This window comes from Procambarus clarkii, chromosome 48 (genome assembly GCF_040958095.1).
Source record: "Procambarus clarkii isolate CNS0578487 chromosome 48, FALCON_Pclarkii_2.0, whole genome shotgun sequence".
In the NCBI taxonomy this organism is placed as follows: Eukaryota; Metazoa; Arthropoda; class Malacostraca; order Decapoda; family Cambaridae; genus Procambarus; species Procambarus clarkii.
This window is the reverse complement of record NC_091197.1, coordinates 13,668,956-13,675,809: the sequence shown is the minus strand read 5'-3', so window position 1 is coordinate 13,675,809 and position 6,854 is coordinate 13,668,956.

Here is a 6,854-nt window from a genome sequence, read left to right as displayed (position 1 = left end):
GACGACAGATGTTCATGCCAAACAGCCGCCAAACCCTCTATGAATGATAAATGCTTTACACACGACTCACAATGACATGCGAACATTTCTCGAACAGTGCTTCCTTGACGACCTCTGTTCGAATCACAGCTATATACAAACGTGATATACATCACGTTTGTGTCATTCGTGTCTGAATAGTTTTGTTATTACTGTTTATAAAGCAACCCAGTTGAGTCAGAGCGAGGCACTTGTGGTGTATATATATATATATATATATATATATATATATATATATATATATATATATATATATATATATATATATATATATATATATTTTATATATATATATTTATTAAGACTAATGTTACCGTGTGAAATAAACCCATCAAGACTCTACCAGTCAGAAAAACAATAAGGAAATGTAGACCAATTATATAAGGCTGTTGTTTGCAGTATATAGTTTGTGAAGTCATTTAAATACCTCACACACCAACAGGTACCCGTTGTTTGTTGATAGTTGTTTGTATACTCCTCCACAACGCCTCCTCCAAGAGTGCCACCACCCTTGCCCTCTTCCTCCACAACTCCTCCTCCAAGAGTGCCATCACTCTTGGCCCTCTTCCTCCACAACTCCTCCTCCAAGAGTGCCATCACTCTTGGCCCTCTTCCTCCACAACTCCTCCTCCAAGAGTGCCATGACTCTTGGCCCTCTTCCTCCACAACTCCTCCTCCAGGAGTGCCATGACTCTTGGCCCTCTTCCTCCACAACTCCTCCAAGAATGCCACCACTCTTGGCCCTCTTCCTCCACAACTCCTCCTCCAAGAGCGCCACCACTCTTGAGCCTCACAAAAGAACACATCAGCCCCAGACCGCTGAGGTGGAAAACCTTCTGATGGTAGAAGCCCTTTATCAACATAATCCTGAAGGAGATGTGTCATCAAAGGTGATACAACAGGATGAATTGCCCTACATCGCAAAGCTGGAGCATTTTTAGCATCCATTCATCAGCTGAGCGCGCTATACAGCCCGGCCAGATGACCGCTTTCCAAATATATCGACGGGCATTGTCTTGCGATCGTTTGGTGAATATATCTCGTGGTGATATATATATATTGGTCTCGTGGTGAATATATCGACGACTGCCGCTTCTGAAGTAGATAGGATAGCACTAAAGTGATTTAGATCTCTGAATATTAGTTAAAGTAAGCCAGGGGTCAGTATATCTGTGTGTGTGTCTCGATTCTGTGTGTGTGACTGTGTGTGTGGGTGTCTCTTGTGTGCGTGTCTCATGGTTGTGGTACACAAATGGATAAAAATGGTACAACAAAATGAGGTATTAATAGGTGTTAAATATACAAACACAAAATCGAACAATGGATATAAATTGGATAAGTGTAGATTCAGCAAAGACCTGGGTAAATACTGGCTTGGAATTTAATAGGGTAGTTGATCTATAGAACAAAATACCGGGTAACATAATTGACATATATGTGGATGAGTTTAGGTGGATGTATATAGGAACTGCCTCGTGTGGGTCTTTCTGCAGTGTGGTTTATTCTGATGCTCTTGAATGTTTGTGCTCTGATTGGTCATTTTGACTTGTGTAGATGTCTGGTAGACCAATGAGCAGGGGTTCTGGTAGACCAAGGAGCAGGGGTTCTGGTAGACCAAGGAGCAGGGGTTCTGGTAGACCAAGGAGCAGGGGTTCTGGTAGACCAAGGAGCAGGGGGGGGGGGTCTGGTAGACGACCAAGCTGAACAAGCCAGAGGAGTTCTTCACTTCCCTGTTCTCGGTATCAGTCACAAGATGTAAGTTTATCTTAAGAAAATTGTCTTTAACGTTTCAATCATGTAAGGAAGAGGGCGGGCCAGGAGCCGACGGCCTCAGTCTTCATAGGATCGGTAGGCTTGATGTCTGGACCCTTCCTCGTGTTGAGCAGATAGGGTACAAAGACTGAGTCAGTCTTGGAATGAATGACCCGCTAATGGAGTGATGTTCTTGAGAATGGCACATAAGGCTGTGTTGATGACTAAGAGCCCTGTGATTGGCAGCTTCTTGTTCTCACTTTTTCTCAGTCATAGAAATAGACAAGGATATGACGTAGATATGAGGGCACATGTCTAGCACCTCACACTCCATCTACCTCCTCACACACACCCACGCAAAAACTTCACCCTTAAACAACTAGTATCCTTAAATTTGATCATCAAAATCTCGCTTCTCTCTAAACACAAGAGGAAGGTGAGAGTTGACGTGGAGGGAGGTCTTGGGGCTCAACTCTGAAGGGTTGTGTGATTTTTGGGTATACAGCTTGGTAAGTTGAAGCTTTGTAACCCTAACTCTTCAACCACAGTTCTGTGTCAGCTTAAAGCAGCTGTGTTTCTTGATCCTGCCTTTACCTGTGTTTCTTTCCCCCCCCCCTTCCCTAAACACGTGTTTCCTCCCCTACCTGTGTTTCTTCCCCTATTTCCTACCTGTGTTTCCTCTTAGCTATCTGTGTTTCTTGCCCCTCCTCGTATCTGTTTTATATTGTCCACTTTTATCCCACCTGAATTGCTAAATTCTCCTCCCCCAGCCATATCGCCTCATCCCCCACCCATATCGCCTCCTCCCCCACCCATATCGCCTCCTCCCCCATGGCTTATCACCCCCCCATTCCCCAGGCCTATTGCCCTCCCCTCCCCCAGTCCTGTTACCCCTTCCCATCCCTATTTCTGTTCTCCTCCGAAATTTAAGTAGCACTTTGCAAGAGTCGTCCCGTGCACCGTGCTCCCAGTACGGTCATTACACTGTGTTTGGGCACTCTTGTACCTACACCTGTATCTTACGTAGGTGTATCTTAAACTGTTTATTCAGTTATATTTATTATATTTACAGATTACAGTTAAGAATTATAGCAAATTCGGTATGAATCACCTGAAGCTCTTCTGAGGTGGGATGGAAGCTGTAGATGCAGAATAGGTTCCCCCTCTGGACAGCCACGGAGAGATGCTAGGACTGATATCTTGTAATTCTTGAATGTTCTGTTATTCATCATGAAACCTAACTCGATTAGGAAGGTATTTGCGTATCAGTGACTCTTGGAAAGTGTGGCCTAGCTCTCTATGCCCCTCCTACTGGCCTTGTTGTGCCCGTTGACTTAAAGCTTCACTATTCTCGTACTCACTATCTTTGTCGAACCTTTCCTCAGAGTTGTGAATGGAGGTGGCTTCCACACCTTCCCTTAGTGTATTCCACTTGTTGACCACCTGTACAAGGTATGAATAGTTCCTTTCATTTCTTCGACCCATTTGCGATTCCAGCTTCCACTTGTGTCCTCTTGTCCTACTTTCTTTCAACTTAAAGAGGCTGTCCTTGTCCACCTTGTCTATTCCCCCTCAGTATCTTGTACGTTGTTATCATATCTCCTCTATTTCGTCTGTCCTCCAAGGTTGTGAGATCCAGTTCCTGCAGCCTATCCTCATAACTTAACCCTCTAAGCTCTGGCAATAACCCAGTTGTAATTCTCTGCACTTTTTCAATTTTAGTTTATTTTCACAAGGTGCGGGTTCCAAGCAGGTGCTGCATATTCCAGTATTGCTCTAAGACAAGCTGTGTAGATTGCTTTGAACACGTCCTGATGTTAGTTTCTAAACGACGTTCTAATGTTCGCCAGCGTTCCATATGCTGCTGATGTCACCCCTGCCTGTGTGCGCCTCTCGTGTCAGGGAGAGAATTATATTCACTCCCAAATCTCTTTCTCTCTCAGATTCCTACAATTGTCTTTCCTTGATGGCGTAGACACCGTCTGGTCTTCTTTATTCCTTCCACGTCTTCATTACCTCACACTTATTATGATTGAACTCCAGCAACCATATGCTTGTGCATTCTTGGGGGTTTGTTAAGGCCATTCTGTAACATTCTGCAGTCCTCCTCTGTTTTTACATTCCTCATTATTTTGGCGTCGTCCACAAACATCGACATCTACGAGCTCACCTCCTCGGGTAGATCACTGGTAATCTTGTTCTAGGGATTAAGCGTTTTCAATCACTTTTGGAGCAGTGTACTGTGGTTCAATTCCTTGTGGTGGAGCCTCGGTCACCACGAGTCAACATGGGTTATATCAGTCCATACACTCGAGCCTTATATACCTTGATGAGGGCCGGTTATAGCTCTCTGACATGGCGTGCCTCATTGTCGAGCCCCGTAATCCTGCCGGAAAGAGCCGTCCGTGTGTGTACTCTGTTGATTGTTGTCAGCGCGGTGAGTACTCTCTTAGAGTGCTAGTGTCGTGATTGTTGTCAGCGCGGTGAGTACTCTCTTAGAGTGCTAGTGTCGTGTGTAGTGTATACGTGTGTAGAGGCAAGCCAAGTGTTGCTGGCATATCATTTGTGTTCATCGCCAAACTTAGCAGAGTGGCTAGTAATCGTCCTGGGATGGCTATAGGCGAGTCGGGGATCGAGCCCCATGGATATCCCCCCTCCCCCCATCCTTTGTAAAAAAGGGTAAATCATACTAATTTCCAGTCTCGCTAAGTATTAGACTCCATCCTTACTAAGATTACAGGGATGGAGGAAAGGTGGTGAAGGGTAAGGAAGGTGGTAGAGGGTAGGGAAGGTGGTGTAGGGGTAGAGGTGGAACGTATGACAATTCGAGCTGAGCGCTGATATAATTACCTTGCCTGCTCCAACAACTACTTAATCCTCGAGGATATTGTTGCGTCTTTAAGATGGCTGAAGATGGTTATCTGTGTCCCAGGCCATTCATTTGAATCTGTATGGAAGTCAAGCCGTGCAAAACACGGGCGTATATCTGGGAGTGGAGGAGGGTTGAGGAGCCCCTCACCTGGACCCCGCTGTGTTGAGCGGCTACCGGCCCGGGGAAGGGGGGATGGGGGAAGAGAAACGTATCGACGCTTATCGGTCAGGATGGGGTGCTCTGAGTCTTGCGGCGACGGTCGCAATCGGTTGGGATGTGAGTTGCTGTGAGAGCCTCATGCAGGAGGTGGCAGTCAGCTGGGGATGCCTTGTGAGGGGGAGAGAGGGCGACAGCCAGGTGCTGTCAGTGTCTCGTTGGGGGTGACAGCCGGAGGTGCTGTGAGAGCTTCATGGGGGGAGTGGGGGTGGCAGCATAGTAGGGGTGAGATCCCCCCAGGCGGGGGAAGGTTGGGGGTGGCAGCCAGGTGGGTGGTGCTGCCCACCTGGCTGGTGGGATGACAACCTCGGGGATATGGTTGACCAGAATGGCTGTCTCTGTGGTTCTCAAAGAGGAGGCGACGTGAGATCCCGGGAAGACGGGATCCACCTGAAGAGGTGCGCTGAGAAAGCTGGAAAAGGAGCAATATGAGAAGGTTGGGTAGAGGGTGAACCAAAAGAGTGCTCTGTTATAGAGTGGCGGAAGCGCTCTACCAGACGGGAGTCTGAGGATGCCTGGAGGAGACGAGGTTTATGATCCTCTCTGCGGAGCATCACCCAAAAATATGTATGTGATGAGTGGAGAGATCTTTGTCTGCGGGAGATGAAGCATAAAATGTTACCGTGGCGCAGCTTCCGTTCCTCACAATGGTCTCACCAAGCTGGCGATGATGATACGATGGAGCTCTTATGTGGCCATCAATTCTTTTTCCCTTCTGCACGATGGTATACAATGAAGGTTACGAGATTAAATTCTATTACGTGTATTGGAAGATGGTGAAGATGATGGTGATTCGTTGAGAATTTGGGAAAAGTGTGTGTGTGTGTACTCACCGAGTTGTGATTGCGGGGATTGAGCTTCGGCTCTTTGGTCCCCCCTGTCAACTGTCAATCAACTGGTGTACAGGTTCCTGAGCCTACTGGGCTCTATAATATCTACATTTGAAACTGTGTATGGAGTCAGCCTCCACCACATCACTGCCTAATGCATTCCACCTGTTAACTGCTCTGACACTGAAAAATTCTTTCTAATGTCTCTGTGGCTCATTTGGGTACTCAGTTTTCACCTGTGTCCCCTTGTTCGTGTACCACCCGTGTTAAATAATCTATCCTTATCTACTCTGTTAATTCGCTGAGAATTTTGTATTGGTTATCATGTCCACTCATGTGGTCTTCATGTGGTTATCATCTCCACTCCCCAGAGTGGAGATGATAACCACATGAAGACTCTCCACTCTGGGGAGTGGAGAGTCTTCTTGGTCCATCCTCAACCTCTTAAGATGGGGGAGAAGGCAGAATGAGGGGGGGGGAGGTAAGGGGAAGACAACGCTATGACTCGTCGGACACACTGGACAGTTTAACTGCTCATCACAGCAGGTCTCGAAGGTGTCGTCTACAAGAGTCCTGTCCTCAACTACTGCTTGCTTAATGTTAAGGTTTGTGGTGCTACTTGAGGCAGACACTCCTCCTCCTCTCGAGTTATTCTTCTGCTCCCTCCTCTCTTCTCTTGCTATGCTCGCGTTCTCATTTCTTACCATTCGCCCTGGGTTTCTGGAGTCTGTAAGGTTGTCTTGGTGGCCCACAGCCTCCGGCTCTAAATTCTTTCTCGGCTCTATCCTGACTCTCGGCCCGACCCGACCTGACCTCTCGGCGCGAGCCTCCTGGCTACTGTAAAGGTCGCGTCGCTCAACTAGGTCAACCATTCCTCGCTACTCAGTCTCGTTTATGGTATATGAATAACATGGTATTGTTATCTTGAGCGCAAAGGACACGTGTAGTAATCTTCCACTTGGGCTGGACGGTAGTCCGACGGTCTCGCTTCCTGCAGGTCAATCCCCGACCATCCAAGTGGTTGGGCACCATTCCTTCCTCTCCCCCCGTCACATCCAAAATCCTTATCTTGATCCCTTCCAAGTGCTATGCAGTCGTAATGGCTTGGCGCTTCTCATAATTCCCTTCACTTTCCTGGCACCGTT